Source organism: Semicossyphus pulcher, unplaced genomic scaffold (genome assembly GCF_022749685.1).
Source record: "Semicossyphus pulcher isolate SPU_LCO1_2020_fin unplaced genomic scaffold, fSemPul1.0.p SCAF_24, whole genome shotgun sequence".
NCBI lineage: Eukaryota > Metazoa > Chordata > Actinopteri > Labriformes > Labridae > Semicossyphus > Semicossyphus pulcher.
Genome location: NW_027211698.1, coordinates 9,662,402 through 9,679,473, shown reverse-complemented (window position 1 = coordinate 9,679,473; position 17,072 = coordinate 9,662,402). Strand labels below are relative to the sequence as shown.

The 17,072-nt window shown below is 37.2% G+C and overlaps 1 long non-coding RNA gene and 4 other non-coding genes across 5 annotated transcripts; 2 read left to right on the top strand and 3 right to left on the bottom strand.

The window, feature by feature from the left end:
* Positions 1-714: 714 nt before the first annotated feature.
* LOC138603807 (5S ribosomal RNA) lies at positions 715-833 on the bottom strand. Its single transcript, XR_011309263.1, has one exon. It is a non-coding gene; the product is annotated as a 5S ribosomal RNA (ribosomal RNA).
* Positions 834-1,275: 442 nt separating this feature from the next.
* Positions 1,276-1,394, bottom strand: LOC138603817 (5S ribosomal RNA). The gene has a single exon (XR_011309271.1). It is a non-coding gene; the product is annotated as a 5S ribosomal RNA (ribosomal RNA).
* Positions 1,395-9,598: 8,204 nt separating this feature from the next.
* Positions 9,599-15,241, bottom strand: LOC138603733 (uncharacterized). The gene is made up of 5 exons (XR_011309253.1): positions 15,104-15,241; positions 13,607-13,694; positions 13,029-13,138; positions 11,796-11,914; positions 9,599-10,307 (listed from the first exon to the last, which is right to left on the bottom strand). It is a non-coding gene; the product is annotated as an uncharacterized lncRNA (long non-coding RNA).
* A 1,131-nt stretch (positions 15,242-16,372) lies between these two features.
* LOC138603810 (5S ribosomal RNA) lies at positions 16,373-16,491 on the top strand. Its single transcript, XR_011309266.1, has one exon. It is a non-coding gene; the product is annotated as a 5S ribosomal RNA (ribosomal RNA).
* Positions 16,492-16,878: 387 nt separating this feature from the next.
* On the top strand, positions 16,879-16,997 carry LOC138603806 (5S ribosomal RNA). Its single transcript, XR_011309262.1, has one exon. It is a non-coding gene; the product is annotated as a 5S ribosomal RNA (ribosomal RNA).
* The last annotated feature ends 75 nt before the right edge of the window (positions 16,998-17,072 follow it).

The window sequence follows — 17,072 nt, the reverse complement described above, 5'->3', positions numbered from 1 at the left end:
GGTGTTCGTATGTGCGCTAAATTAATCTGTAAGCATGGTTTGTTCACAGATTTCGTGAAAAATAAAGAATGTGAAGAACTCTCGTTTAATGTATTCAGCTTTTCCAAAAATTCAAGGTGCTTTATGATGATTTGACTTATTTAGGGTTACACTAAATATATATTTGACTTTCCCTTGAGTTTGTCATTAAGATTTGAGCAGCAGAATATAATATTTAGTATGGAAAATGTGCTCACTCAGGAGCTACAACGTTTCCCCCTTTTTACTTCTTTGTTATGATCATTCAGTACATAAAATCGACCTTGAGAGAGAATATTTAAAAAGAGGTGTTTTATTTTGATTTCTTCTTCTCTTGTTAAAGGACGGAAACTTTGTTATTGTAAATTACGAACAAGATCTGTGTCACGTGTCCTATAATTTGTTAGTGGTAACAAATAGTTTCTTCCGTGTTCTGCAATATTATTCAAAGATCTGTGTCCAGTGATTCAGAAGCAGCGCCCTCTGCTGTCTGTGAAGAGAAGTGTACAGATGGAGGACTGGCACGAGATGCTGACATATTCCTACCCTGAGAGTAGGGATGTACCATATTAGGGAAAAACTGAAGTTGTACCTATAAACATTTATACGTAATATTATTTAGGACTTTCAAGTGAATTTGAAAAGCTGGGTGATGCAGCAGCAGCGCCCTCTGCTGTCCGCATAAATAATTGCAAAAGCTTACAGCACCGGGTATTCCCAGGCGGTCTCCCATCCAAGTACTAACCAGGCCCGACCCTGCTTAGCTTCCGAGATCGGACGAGATCGGGCGTGTTCAGGGTGGTATGGCCGTAAGCGAGTATCTCATGGATAAATACGTTATTTAAAGATACTATTTTATCTGGTAGACGTAGATTTTTATCTTTATAATGTTTCAAACCAATACAAATAGTTTTACAATCATTAGGAATTCACAATGCGCCTGTCTGTCATTCTTACACAAGTCTAAATAATGTTATAGGTGCGGGTACACTTACAGAATGAATGTACTTAATGTGGGGACATTATTTCACTCTTAACAATAACGTTTGTCCAGATTAAATATAATTTGTCAATGTGTCAATGTACATAAATACATTGAAATGCCCCTGATGGCGATGAACCACATCTATAAATATTTAAAAAATTAAGTTCAAGCTGCATCACAGCATAAACTGTCAAAAAGCCAACACCTGCTCAGACTCTGTGCTCAGTAAAGCAGCAGCAGCGCCCTCTGCTGTCCAGAAGGAGAAGTGCAAAAGCTTACAGCACCTGGTATTCCCAGGCGGTCTCCCATCCAAGTACTAACCAGGCCCGACCCTGCTTAGCTTCCGAGATCGGACGAGATCGGGCGTGTTCAGGGTGGTATGGCCGTAAGCGAAAGACGTTGACACAAAAAGACTATTTATAGATGTTAAAAGGCAGAGTAAATAGGATGCTATAATGACAAGTGACAAGTTAAATGAATGCTGTCATATCTAAGGAAGACACTGTCTTTCCTTCAGTTCGCAAATCACTTGTACCAAACTAATATCTGTAACTCTCTCCCTGTCAAATCTTAAAGTATGCTAAAATAAACTCTATGAATATGAATAAGTATTATAATCTTATGTATGTATGTATAGATGATCGATACGCATGCGTAGAAAGTCACGTGACTCAAACGCGGCAAAATCAGCGGAAACGCTTAAAACCTGAGCAGATGAGCCGGTCGTACTCCCCTGGTGAGCTTCATGAGCTTACTTCACAAACACGTGTGAACGTCGAGAGGAAAAATGAGAGCCAATGGAGGGAAATTACGAAGAACTGGAGTTTCTTGCGGGCTGTGAGGTCAGAAATAAGTCACACAAACATACGACACAGGGACGCTGCGCCCAATGCTAGCTAGCATAAATCATGCTTATGTTATGCTAATTGTTTATGCTAATGTATGTCACAAAATGTTTGTACGTTGGCTGTTTTGAATGAATAAACCAACGGACCAGCGGTCAAATCCACCCGAATTATCCAAGGAGATAATTCAAGATGGTTGTGAGAAGAAAATGTCGTTTTTAATTGTTTTGTGAAAGTTTAACTGCTTTTGTCGTCGCAGGTAATTAATGCTACCTGTGGATGAGCAATTAGCATAAGCGGCTAGCATAGCACTGTAGCCTCGCCAATGAAAAAAGACACAATTAATGTAACATTTAAGAGTAATTTATTTACTTATCGGAGCTGTTAGCAGTTAAATGTGTAGCTTGCGTCTCTAATGATCCTCGATTGTCTTGTTATTGTCTTGTTTTGTTTACTATGGTTTGTTATGGGTATTACAAGCAGCAGTTTTATTAGTTATTGTTTGAATATCCATTACGGAATATGAGGTGCTTATTGCTGTCATTGACGCAGGTTGTGAAATATACTTATACTAGATAATTTCAACAGTGATGTATTTCCCCTGAGGTGTTTTCACATTGTGATTACTAGAATAATTGGCAACAGTAGACCATGTTGTATCTGATTGTTTATAAACAGATGATTGATTGAATTTTTTCATCACTGAATTTGGCGGGAACATAGTAGGAAGGAAGTCACGTGTGTCGTTATCCGTATGTGATTACTTATAAACAGATGATTGATTTAATTTTTACATCACTGAATTTGGCCGGAACATAGTTGGAAGGAAGTCACGTGTGTCTTTATTCTTGAGGAGTTCACAGGGCTACAGCTACTCTGTCCACGTGCGTGACATTGGTTTTAAATGTTTAAACCACACAAGATATTTTTTTTAGGAGGCCATAGAAACCAGACTTATGAATATAGTTTGATAAGATTTGCTTAGGTTGTTGAGGAGTTAAACTTTTTAGGTAAACATTATTAAAACTGGTGAAATGAATAAAGTAGTTCCCTCGATGAGGTCTCTCGATGCTCTTCTGTAGACACAGCATGTCCTGGTGGCTGCAGGTCGAGCTGCTGCTTTTCCCAATGATGCTTGTCCAATGATATAGTCTTCTTTTTGACAGTCCTTTTGCTGGTCTGAGTTTTGCCTTCTTTAATTAGCAAATTCTTCAAGTGTGATGAAGTTGTTTTTTTTCTCTGAGGAAACTAAGCTTGATGTATTGATGGTGAGGACACCAATCAATCAAACCTTTATTGTTATACACATTTATTTCCTCCTCCTTAATCTTTCAGTAATTAAAACATGTTTCAAACAGGAAAAACTACCAACAAAATAAATGGAAATGAAATAGGAAGAAACAATTTATCAGTGCAAATATCCCGTTTTTATTCATTCACAGAGGTTGTTTTGAATGTGTGCATCACGGTTCAACCTGAAACTGAATATACTCATGTATTTGTTTCTTGTTTCTTGGTTCAGCTGTCTGCAGGTGGACTTGTAGATCTGCGGCCTCAGTGGACGACATGTTGGAAGAAGAGGAACGTTACACAGACCACCTGAGAGAACGTCTCCGCTGAAGCTCTGAGGTGAGAGCGCTGAGAGGAGCGCATTCTGTCTGCAGTACACTTATTTTAAATAAAAGAATATATCTACTTAATTTAAATTAATATATGTAAATCAAAAATAAAGTTTTCGTGCACTTGAGAGAGAACGAAAATTCGTAAACTTACATAAAAAATAAATAACATTATTGTAGACCGATGAGTCTCCCCTGTGCGGGGAGCAGGAAAGGCTGACATTCAAACCCGGGGAGGAGGGGGCGGGGGGAGACGAGGCTCTCCAATATTTTAAATTTGGACTGCAGGGCCCTTTTTAGACGCTAGCTGTCAGTGTTACATATTGGCCCTTTAAACTGTGCAGGTTACTAACAGACTAGTTACAATGCAACTAACCACCAGAGGGCGCCATTTCCCCCACAAGTGGTTTATGGCTCTGAATATTTTGCCTAAAAATATCAAAAGATTCAAGAAATCAGTTTTAATTTAATGTTTAATGAAAACACACTTTTTATTCAACTTTTACTTAATACAAGCTTTATTGTGATGCATCGTCAAACGTCACCATAAGTGTCTTAATATTTTCTCTTCTGTCACAAAGAGTTGGTCAGTTATATTGTAATGTTTAGATTTTCCTCCTCTGATTGGTTTAATTTGTTTTATGTTTATTATTATTATTTCTTTTTTTTATAATTAATAATAAATATAATTAAATACATAAAAAATATTTAATTTGATTTGAAATAAATGTTTCTATTGAAAATAACAAGAAATCATTGAGCTCCTCAGGTTAGTTTAGATAAGAAATAATCTAGTTTATTTAAAAAATTGGTTTAATCTTATTCCCCCCCAAAAAAACAATTAAATTAAACAGGTGTAAAATCAGGAAGCTTCATGTGTGAACTAAAAACAAAAGAGAGACAAATCATCACTTCAAATGTACAGATTTTAATTACCATCCACAGAAGTTGGTTTGCATGTGTGCAAAAACACAAAATAAATGCAACACAATACTGATGACTCATTTTATTGTGCACAGGTACAGACGGCTGCATCTGGACGGGTGTTTACACGCTCTGTGCGAGCTATGAAGAGTCTTCAGGTGAGTCCACATCCTGTTTAGCTTTGTCACTTTATTCGTGAACAGTGTTAAAGGGATAGTTTGGGTTTGTTAAGTGGGGTACTTATCAATAGTGACTTAATAACTTACAGTAGTTCCTGGTCAGTGTGTCTCCTGTTTGGAGAAGCCAAAGGTCACAAAGAGCTGTCGCGAGCTAAACTAATTCTAGAGATTATTGATTAATGATTATAATAGCTTTAAAAGAGGGTGCATACTTGAGATTTTCCTCTCTGTTTAATCAAACTCCCGGTCACCATATATATAGTGCCCCCTGCTCTGTTAAATGATGCTGTAAACACTGCACAGGCAAAACTGAGACGACTCCATGTTTGGCGTTATGTAAGAATGAAGTAAAACCACAGTGAAATAAGCCACTTAAACACTTAACACAAAGAGCACTACTGTTCATAACAGTCCGGACAACTTTCCAATCAAAGAGGTTTCCCCTCTCTCTCTTCCAGCCCATGTAACTCTGCAGAAGTATCCTCTTATCTCCACGGTGATACAACTGGCAGGCATAGGAATACAGAGCTGTTGTATGGTTAGAACACGTAGTGCCAAAGGATAGGGCCGTCTAATGTCAGTGAAAATATATCGACAATCAAAGTGATCTTGTTGTTTTTTTACTTAATTGGCTAAAATAGGTTTTGCTAAAGCCCCGCCCACAGTGGTACGTAGGTGACGTCTTACTGTGGGTGGCATAGTCTCTGTTGTTAAGTAGCTTTATAAAATTTTCTGTATAAAGAGCTTAACTATCCATTCAGTTCTAACTGTAAATATAACCATAAATTCATTATAACTTTATCATTAGTGTAAAATTTTAACTGAAAACTTACAGCAAAAGAATTGGTAATGAAATAAAAAGAGACGACTTCTCAGTGCAAATAACCAGATTTTACTTTATTCACCAAGTTTGGTTTAAAGCATAAATACGACAATACATTCTTTAACAGTTTATTGTTGTTGTAGGGTTAAAATGTAACTGTCAGCTGTGCTTCATGTTACGTCTTGTTGTCTCTCTCTTGTAGATCTGTTGGGCGCAGTGGACGATGAAGAGGAACGTAAGAAACAGACCACCTGAGAGAACTTCTCTGTGCTGAAGCTCTTTGGTAGGAAGCTTTTCTCAGTGTCGAAAGAAGTCATAGTATAGCCTGTCGAAAAAAGTCATAGTATAGCATGTCGAAAAAAACTCTCAAAAAACGTCATAGTATAGCCTGTCGAAAAAAGTCATAGTATAGCCTGTCGAAAAAAGTCACAAAAAACGTCATAGTATAGCATGTCGAAAAAACTCACCAAAACGTCATAGTATAGCCTGTCGAAAAAAGTCATAGTATAGCCTGTTGAAAAAACTCACCAAAACGTCATAGTATAGCATGTCGAAAAAACTCACAAAAAACGTCATAGTATAGCCCGTCGAAAAAAGTCACAAAAAACGTCATAGTATAGCATGTCGAAAACACTCACAAAAAAAGTTATAGTATAGCCCGTCGAAAAAACTCACCAAAACGTCATAGTATAGCATGTCGAAAAAAGTCATAGTATAGCCTGTCGAAAAAAGTCATAGTATAGCATGTCGAAAAAAGTCATAGTATAGCCTGTCGAAAAAAGTCACAAAAAACGTCATAGTGTAGCATGTCGAAAAAAGTCACAAAAACGTCACAGTATAGCCTGTCGAAAAACGTCATAGTATAGCCTGTCGAAAAAAGTCATAGTATAGCCTGTCGAAAAAAGTCACAAAAAACGTCACAGTATAGCCTGTCGAAAAACGTCATAGTATAGCATGTCGAAAAAAGTCATAGTATAGCATGTCGAAAAAAGTCACAAAAAAAGTCATAGTATAGCATGTCGAAAAAAGTCATAGTATAGCCTGTCAAAAAAAGTCATAGTATAGCATGTCGAAAAAATTCATAGTATAGCCTGTCAAAAAAAGTCATAGTATAGCCTGTCGAAAAAAGTCACAAAAAACGTCACAGTATAGCCTGTCGAAAAACGTCATAGTATAGCATGTCGAAAAAAGTCATAGTATAGCATGTCGAAAAAAACTCACAAAAAAGTCATAGTATAGCCTGTCAAAAAAAGTCATAGTATAGCATGTCGAAAAAAACTCTCAAAAAAGTCATAGTATAGCATGTCGAAAAAACTCACCAAAACGTCATAGTATAGCATGTTGAAAAAAACTCACCAAAACGTCATAGTATAGCATGTCGAAAAAAGTCATAGTATAGCCTGTCGAAAAAACTCACAAAAAACGTCATAGTATAGCATATTGAAAAAACTCTCAAAAAACGTCATAGTATAGCCTGTCGAAAAAAGTCATATAATAGCATGTCGAAAAAACTCTCAAAAAACGTCATAGTATAGCCTGTCGAAAAAAGTCACAAAAAACGTCACAGTATAGCCTGTCGAAAAACGTCATAGTATAGCATGTCGAAAAAAGTCACAAAAAACGTCATAGTATAGCATATTGAAAAAACTCTCAAAAAACGTCATAGTATAGCCTGTCGAAAAAAGTCATATAATAGCATGTCGAAAAAACTCTCAAAAAACGTCATAGTATAGCCTGTCGAAAAAAGTCACAAAAAACGTCACAGTATAGCATGTCGAAAAAAGTCATAGTATAGCCTGTCAAAAAAAGTCATAGTATAGCATGTCGAAAAAAACTCTCAAAAAAGTCATAGTATAGCCTGTCGAAAAAACTCTCAAAAAAGTCATAGTATAGCCTGTCGAAAAAAGTCACAAAAAACGTCATAGTATAGCCTGTCAAAAAAAGTCATAGTATAGCATGTCGAAAAAAACTCTCAAAAAAGTCATAGTATAGCCTGTCGAAAAAACTCTCAAAAAAGTCATAGTATAGCCTGTCGAAAAAAGTCACAAAAAACGTCATAGAATAGCCTGTCGAAAAAAGTCACAAAAAACGTCATAGTATAGCATGTCGAAAAAAACTCTCAAAAAAGTCATAGTATAGCCTGTCGAAAAAAGTCACAAAAAACGTCATAGAATAGCCTGTCGAAAAAAAGTCATAGTATAGCATGTCGAAAAAACTCACAAAAAACGTCATAGAATAGCCTGTCGAAAAACGTCATAGTATAGCCTGTCGAAAAAACTCACAAAAACGTCATAGAATAGCCTGTCGAAAAACGTCATAGTATAGCCTGTCGAAAACAGTCACAAAAAACGTCATAGTATAGCCTGTCGAAAAAACTCACAAAAAACGTCATAGAATAGCCTGTCGAAAAACGTCATAGTATAGCCTGTCGAAAAAACTCATATAATAGCATGTTGAAAAAACTCTCAAAAAACGTCATAGTATAGCCTGTCGAAGAAACTCACCAAAACGTCATAGTATAGCATGTCGAAAAAACTCTCAAAAAACGTCATAGAATAGCCTGTCGAAAAAAGTCATATAATAGCATGTCGAAAAAACTCTCAAAAAACGTCATAGAATAGCCTGTCGAAGAAACTCACAAAAAACGTCATAGAATAGCCTGTCGAAAAACGTCATAGTATAGCCTGTCGAAAAAAAGTCATAGTATAGCCTGTCGAAGAAACTCACAAAAAACGTCATAGAATAGCCTGTCGAAAAACGTCATAGTATAGCCTGTCGAAAAAAAGTCATAGTATAGCCTGTCGAAGAAACTCACAAAAAACGTCATAGAATAGCCTGTCGAAGAAACTCACAAAAAACGTCATAGAATAGCCTGTCGAAGAAACTCACAAAAAACGTCATAGTTATAGCCTGTCGAAAAACCTCACAAAAAACGTCATATAATAGCATGTCGAAAAAACTCACAAAAACACGTCATTCATACTATGACATGGTAGTTTTGTCAGAGAGAAAGTTATTGATTGCAGTTGTGTTCTTGTGCTAAAGAAGTTGATCCAGTAGACTTTGTAGTGAGAGCTGAGTGTTGTGTTGTTTGCAGGAACTTTTCTTCAAAACTAGCAGTTTGGTCAGTTGAAGCAATGTCCAAGACTAGATCATTTCACTCCACAGGAAATACAGTAAGTGTTGTTAGTGAGCTGTGAGGAAAGCTTTGAGGATGTTTCTCTTGGCAGTGTTGTCTTGAATGTCTAATTGCTGTTTGATCTTTCAGTTGTATTTTCTATATTCTGATTAATGTACTAAAAGTTGTGATTTTCATTAACATAGCATGTTGTTTTGTGTACATTTGTCTTGGTTATAATACTAGCTGTACGTGTATTTAGAAACATGTTATTTGGTAGTGGATGATGGAGGTAATGTCGGTGTTTAAGTTCTTTAGTCCAAAGCAGAGTTAGTTGAAGTTCTGCTTAGGTTGAGAGATCCTACTACTTTCTAGTCAACTGCTTTTAGCATTTAGCCACTTCTTGACCATACAGAGAAGCTTAAACTCCAGGCTAAGAAGTGGTTGAATGCTAATATTAGCAGTTGATTAGAAAGAAGTAGGATCTCTCGACCTAAGCAGAACTTCATCTAACTCTGCTTTGGACTAGAGATCTTAAACACCGACATTACCTCCATCATCCACTACCAATTAACATGTTTCTAAATACAGGAAGATTATTATAACCATAAAATGTACACAAAATAACATGTTATGCTCATGAAAATAGTAGGCAACTTTTAGTGCATTAATCAGAATATAGAAAACACAGCTGAACGATGAAACAGCAGTGAAACATTTGGGGCGACAGCAAAAGGAGATCCATCCTGACAAAGCTTCTCTGACTGCCGACTAAACCTGACAGAGTTTATATGTTCACACATGAATGGAGAAGGCTGGGACATGTTTCTTTTCCTTTATTTTTGAATGACAGATGAATAAATACATCCAACATAATACGTGTCTGAGTTTTCTTTCATTAATGAACAAGGCTGGCCATAAAGAAGGAAAAATAGGGCAGAACAATAAATACAACAAAACACTGAATGAGTGCGACAAGAAAAATAAGTGGTGTAGAATCCAGTCTGGTCCCTCCTCCCCTCATACATCCAACATAATACATGTCTGAGTTTTCTTTCTTTCATTAATGAACAATCGGGACAATATAAAGTGCTTTTTTTGTATGAGTGTAGAATCCCGCCTGGTCTCCCTCTCTCCCCCCCTCTCTCCCCCTCCGTCGTCCTCAGGGAGGGAAGGTCAAATGCTTTCATTATCTTCTACTGTTGTGTTCCAGCTTTTAAGTCTTATAAATGTGGGGAGTCAGAATATATTTATGATTTCCCCTCTTCCTGATTGATAGCCAACTGATATGTGAAATAGATAACGAAGGTCTGGAAGAACGTTGCGCCATATTTCAAAGTAAAACTACATATTTAATAATCCATTATGTGTCACTAGTTAACTGCTAATGTTAGCATTCAACCACTTCTTAGTCAACATTACTATTAGCTTGGACTTTAAGCTTGTCTGTATAGTAAAGTCCAAGAAAATAGTAATGTTGTTGTAGTTGAATGCTAACATTAGCAGTTAACTAGTGACACATAATGGATTATTAAATATGTAGTTTGACTTTGAAATATGGCGCAACGTTCCCCCAGAGCTTCACTATCTATCGACTTACCGGTTGGCTATCAATCAGGAAGAGGTGAAAGGATAAATATGTACGATTCCCCACATTTACAAGACTGAAAAATTGGAACACAGCAGTACAAAATAATAAAAGCATTTGAGCTTCCAAACCTGAGCGCGACGTCCGAGGAGGACCCTCCCAGCTCCAGGAACGCCTTGATGAGAAGTCGATGTCTTCGGTGGAGTCCCTGTTAAAGAAGAAAAACAAGTGTTAGTTTCTGATTCAATCTGTTTTAGTCTGTAAAACTTTTTACACATTGTTTTTACTGCTCCAAGAGACAACTGATCTAACACAGGCTACTAAACTGACGACTCAATCAATACACAACTCAAGACAGCCTTACTCAAAGCTTCTGACAGCTAACAAGCCTTAAACCAATACAGACGCAACACTTTGATCTTTGTTCTGAAGGTTTATTAGCTCAGACAACCACATTCAAAGCTTCTGACATTTGGAGCTAATAAACCTTCGTTCAGCTTCACACACAATTATCTCAACTGACTATACTCACTACAAACATCAAACTGTAAGTCTACTGCAAGACAACATCACTACAAAGGCTATAGCCTAATGCAACACTTTGCTTCATGATTTTACATCTTCAAAAGGACACCACACACATTTCAAAGACAACATCTAACCTGAAGCATCTCAAACCAAAGCGTGCTTTACAAATTAATATCACAAGCAAACTAAAACTTACTCAACACATTTAGCAATATGGGATAATTTGCACTTTTTCTAAAGACAAAAAAACTACCTACTAAACTGACGACTGAAACCAGACGAAGACGACCACTCAAAGCTTTTCTGACATCACTAAAACAGTCGAGCTCACAGAGCTTCAACTTCAGGTCTAATTCTGACAAACTTCACACACTGAATCAAGAGACAACAAAGTAGCACTGTGAGCCAATCTGTCACTACACACCTGGGCTAATTTTAAGACATTAAACTAAGAGTCAACAGCAAGCAAACGACAGTTTACACTCAAAGCTCTTCCTTACAAGTCTCCTCCGCAGTACACATCTCAACTGGTTTAAATAAACCACAACACTAACAACTTCAACAGATTGACCAACAAGGATATTGTCTCAAACTTAGTGCACATTATGAAAATCTACCAACAACCTACTAAAGTAACCAGGCCTACAATCACGACACATCTCAGCTTGTTAACAAAAATGACAAAATAAAAGTCCACTACAAACAAGACAACAACGCTCAGCAACAAGTACCTAATATTTATAGCTAAGACAGCGTAATAAAGTTAACTATCACAAGACTATAACATGACAAGAGCACTTTCAGCAAGACAGCCACACTCAAAGCTTCTGACATCACTAACAAGACTAAAATTAACACGACCGTTTAAAATGTACAGACCAACACAGCAAATTCTGTAACACCTATAACACCTGTCGACCTATCACACACAAGACGACAAATCTACCAACAACCTGTTAAAAACCACTTAAGAAGCCACCTACTGACTCACTACACATCCTTGTTTTACAACGTCAGCATAAACAACAACGGCTCGTACTCACAACAATGAGACCTATCAAGTCTTCTATCTTACAATCTTTCGAAGGGTCAGATATATAACCTCAACAACTCTACTTCAATATCTAACTCTATTTCTTCAGCGTATAATACAGAGAAAGCGTCCTACCTCAGAGCTTCAGCACAGAGGAGACGTCCTCTCAAGTGGTCTGTGTGACGTTCCTCTTCTTCCAACATGTCGTCTACTGAGGCCGCAGATCTACGAGTCCATCTGCCGACGTCTGGACCCTGAAGCACAAGAAATAAAGTCATTAGTCTTTTGAGTTTCAGACTGAAACATGATGCACACATTTAAAACATCCTCTGTGTATAAATAAAAACTTGGTATTTGCAATGATAATTTCTTTCTTCCGATTTCATTTACATTTATTTTGTTGATAGTTTTTCCACATTAATTCTTTTGTTAACTATAATGTAATAAAACCTGTTGGAATTGCTGAAAGATTGAAGGGGAAATAGAAATGTTCTTAAGAATTGATCTTCGAATGATTGGCAACTTTATCGACTTAAAATGTCAAAGGTAAGAATGTATACATTAAGGTAATAAGACATTATTGGGACTAAACAATTATTCAAAAAATTGCAAACATAATAGTCAGAGTAAAATAGTAAATTACAGTCACATACATTATTGATGCACGCATTTAAAACAACCTGTGTATGAATAAAAACTTGGTGTTTGCACTGATAAATTGTTTCTTTCTATTTAATTTACATTTCAGGTGTTAGTTTTTCTACATTACTTATTATGGTGACGTTTGACAATATCTCACAATAAAGTTCGTATTAAAGTGTGTTTTCATTGAACATTAAAGTATACTCTGACTTCTGGAATCTTCTGATAGTTTTAGACATAATATTCAGAGGCTGTGGCCGATTGCATCACATTTCCTTTTAAAGTAACAGACTTAAAGTATTTGTGGCCGATGAACTGCATCAAGAATAGAAACGCCTTTATTTTTAAACTATGTTCCTGCCAAATACAGAGGTGGCGCGATTTAATCAATCAGCTATAAATCACTTGTGGCGGAAGTGGCGCCCTCTGGTGGTTAGTTTTATCTTAACTAGTCTGTTAGTAACCTGCACAGCTAATCAGACTGCTGCTTTGTGTTGATTTCTTAGAGCTAATGAGGCACAGAACACTGGACTGTAAGCTGATTGATTACGTTTAGTTAATAAATACATTAAATTATTTTACTCAAGTATCCCCTTGAGAAATCACAACACAGTTGGACTATTAATAGTGAGTCAAACGGTTAAGAATGATCCTAGTAATCACAATAATGTCAGGAACACAACCATTCACACTCTGAGCTCTCACTACACAGAGAAAGCGTCCTACCTCAGAGCTTCAGCACAGAGGAGACGTTCTCTCGGGTGGTCTGTTCGACGTTCTTCCATCATGTCCACTGAGGCCGCAGATCTACAAGTCAACCTGCAGACGTCTGGACCCTGAAACACACAAGAAATAAAGTCATGACTCCTTTGAGTTTCAGACTGAAACATGATGCACACATTTAAAACAACCTGTGTGTATGAATAAACACTGGGTGTTTCTTCCTATTTCATTTACATGTATTGTTGTTAAAGAAGTCATCGTACAGCAATACACCAGTTTTCACAGTAAGTTATTACTCCACAGTATTTCTTTACTTCTGCAGCATAAACAACAACAGCTGGGTCTCACTTTAAAAAGGCTTCAGTTCTGTCATTGAAAATAACAACCAGGAATAAAAGACATGCAAACACTGAGCTGAACTACACCATGATGAGAGCCAATAACCCTTTAAAATTAACACTAGCATTTCTCTTCTCAATGTTAAATACAACAAAAGGAACCGCTGCCTCTCTCTGCTTCAATATTCAACTCACTTTCTTCATCGTGAAACACAGCAGCTGATAAGACAGAAAGCTTCTTACCTCAGAGCTTCAGCACAGAGACGTTCTCTCAGGTGGTCTGTGTGACGTTCCTCTTCCATCATGTCGTCCACCTGCAGACATCTGGACCCTGAAACACACGAGAAATAAAGTCATGAGTCTTTTGAGTTTCAGACTGAAACATGATGCAAACATTTAAAACATCCTCTGTGTATAAATAAAAACCTGGTATTTGCAATGATAATTTCTTTCTTCCGATTTCATTTACATTTATTTTGTTGATAGTTTTTCCACGTTAATTCTTTTGTTAACTATAATGTAATAAAACCTGTTGGAATTGGTGAAAGATTGAGGGGGAAATAGAAATGTTCTTAAGAATTGATCTTAGAATGATTGGCAACTTTATCGACTTAAAATGTCAAAGGTAAGAATGTATTCATTAAGGTAATAAGACATTTTTGGGACTAAACAATTATTCAAAAAATTGCAAACATAATAGTCAGAGTAAAATAGTAAATTACAGTCCTAGTTAAATTGTTATACATTGCAGATCATTACTTACTGAATTGCAATGTGATAGTGGGAAACATGGCATCAACGCTAAGTCTAATGAAAGTCACCACAACATCAGAAGATCAATAAATCAAGCTTAGTTTCCTGAGAGAAAAACTACTTCATCAACCGTCTGTTAATGCACAAGTATTATTCTCACATATTAAAACATCTCAATGGAAAAAAGCTGATAACTCGGCTTAACAAGAACAGTACAAAAGCAGTTGGTAATGTGAGTTATTAGCAGAAATAAGCGCCTAGTGTGCACTAATGAAAATTCAAACTGCGCCATAACTAATAAAACTGCTGCTGGTAACCAACTATGTTTAAACGAGAGAAAACATTAACAGAGCCATGCATGCAATCTGTACATAACAACACAAGCCACAACCATTAGAGACACAAATTACACAACTGAAACAGCTCAATAAGTAAATAAGTTACTTTGAAATCGTACATTAATTCTGAGTTGTTTGTTTATTGTCCTCTGTTGCCCTCCTTCCCATCCAACCTTGTATTTGGTCGTCAGAGAGGCTATACAGGTACTGCTATGCTAGCTGCTAATGCTAATTTTGGCGCCAACAGGTGGATTACTTCCGACAATAACAGCAGGAAAACTACGAAAAACAACCTAAAATAAAACATTCCTATTCACAGTTATCTGTAATCTCCTTCACGCGTGATTTGGGTGAATACAGGTAATGCTAGCCGCTTATGCTAATTGGCGCGAACAGGTAGCGTACATTACTTCCGACAATAACATCAAGAAAACTACGAAAAGACAACCTAAACTACGGATGTTCCTTTTACTACATCATGTAATCTCCTTCACGCATCATTTGGGTGAATTTGACCACTTGGTCGTTTTATATCGCCCCAAACAGCCAGGGTGGCAATTTTAGCTACAGCCGTTAGCATAGCCTTATGCTAGCTAGCGTGCCGCAGCGTCCACGTGTTTTACGTGTGTTTGTGTGGCTTATTACTGACCTCATTATCCACACGAAACTGCAGTTCTTCGTGTTTTTCGTTCAGACTCTCCTACTTTTCCTCTCGTTCTCCGCATATCGTTGGACGCAGCCTCGTGGCTAACACAATGCGACCCGGGCGATACAATGCCGCAGCTTTTAAAGGGCTCAGTCATTACTGCCGTGTTTGTGTCACGTGACTTACTACGCATGCGTCCTATGTTCTTCTTGGGTATTATTGGCGGACAACAAGCCGACGTTAAAGGTGCCGAGCGCCACCTACTGTATCGGAGTGCGCATGTCTTTATATTCTGTTAATTAAACCAGTTTCGTTTAAATGTCTAACTATCTATCTATGGCTTTTCATTGAGCTTATTTCTGCATATTGTAAGATAAGAAAGGGAGCGGGTTAAAGGTGAGCAGCATTCATTTGGTTCTCCACTCATTTATTAAGCGTTACCGCTGATGTTGCCGCGTCTGAGCCACATGACTGACTACGCATGCGTCTATCATCTATACAGCTATACATACATAGATACATAAGATTATAATACTAATGTTTAAAGAAGTCAGAAGGCCTTCATAGCACACAAAATACGTATCACTATTTTTATACTAAAATTGTGAGGTCAAGTAAAAGTGTTTTTATTTCAAGTTTGATTTTAATCATTTACAAATAATTAAGGCTGAAGATTTGACAGGGAGAGGATTACAGATATTAGTTTGTTACAAGTGATTTGCGAACTGAAGGAAAGACAGCATTCATTTAACTTGTCACTTGTTATTATTGCATACCATTTACACTGCCTTTTAAATAGTATATTACTGGTCAGTTTCTACACTAATAAAATGAAGTACATAAACTAATTATTTCAGTAATTTAAAAAAAATCCTTCAAAAGTGCTGCCTCGCTGTCATTGTTAATACATTTGATATTATATCATGCGTTAGGCAACAGTGTAAAAAGTCAATGGGGGTTAATATGACATTTATTAATTGATATACTGTTGGGTCATTTAATAAGAAATCACATTAATGAGGTGGAGCACAAAATACTTGAAGTAAAGTATCTCAAAACTAGACTTGGAAACAATTACTGAGTAAATGCACTGACTCATCTTCACGCATACGGCTTTTATCATTCAAGTGGGGAAATTGCATCTCTGATCAGAGCTTCTTGTGTAGATTTTATAAGAAATACCCTGCTATTTCTTTATCCGGGAATACACACGGATGTTCGTGGAGGTGATGCTCAACATCTATAAAGAGCCTTTTTGTGACACTGTCTTTCGCTTACGGCCATACCACCCTGAACACGCCCGATCTCGTCCGATCTCGGAAGCTAAGCAGGGTCGGGCCTGGTTAGTACTTGGATGGGAGACCGCCTGGGAATACCAGGTGCTGTAAGCTTTTTAAATTATTTATGCGGACAGCAGAGGGCGCTGCTGCTGCTGCTTCACTGATTTCTACATGTGGTTCATCACCATCGGGGCATTTCAATGTATTTATGTACATTGACAAATTATATTTAATCTGGACAAACGTTATTGATAAAAGTTAAATAATGTCCCCACATTAAGTACATTCATTTTGTAAGTGTAGCCCCACCTATAACATTATTTAGACTAGTGTAAGAATGACAGACAGGCGCATTGTGAATTCCTAACGATTGTAAAACTATTTGTATTTGTTTGACACATTATAAAGTTAAAATCTACATCTACCAGGAATACACACAGATGTTTGTGGAGGTGATGCTCAACATCTATAAAGAGCCTTTTTGTGACACTGTCTTTCGCTTACGGCCATACCACCCTGAACACGCCCGATCTCGTCCGATCTCGGAAGCTAAGCAGGGTCGGGCCTGGTTAGTACTTGGATGGGAGACCGCCTGGGAATACCCGGTGCTGTAAGCTTTTGCACTTCTCTTCACAGACAGCAGAGGGCGCTGCTGCTGCTGCTTCACTGATTTCTACATGTGGTTCATCACC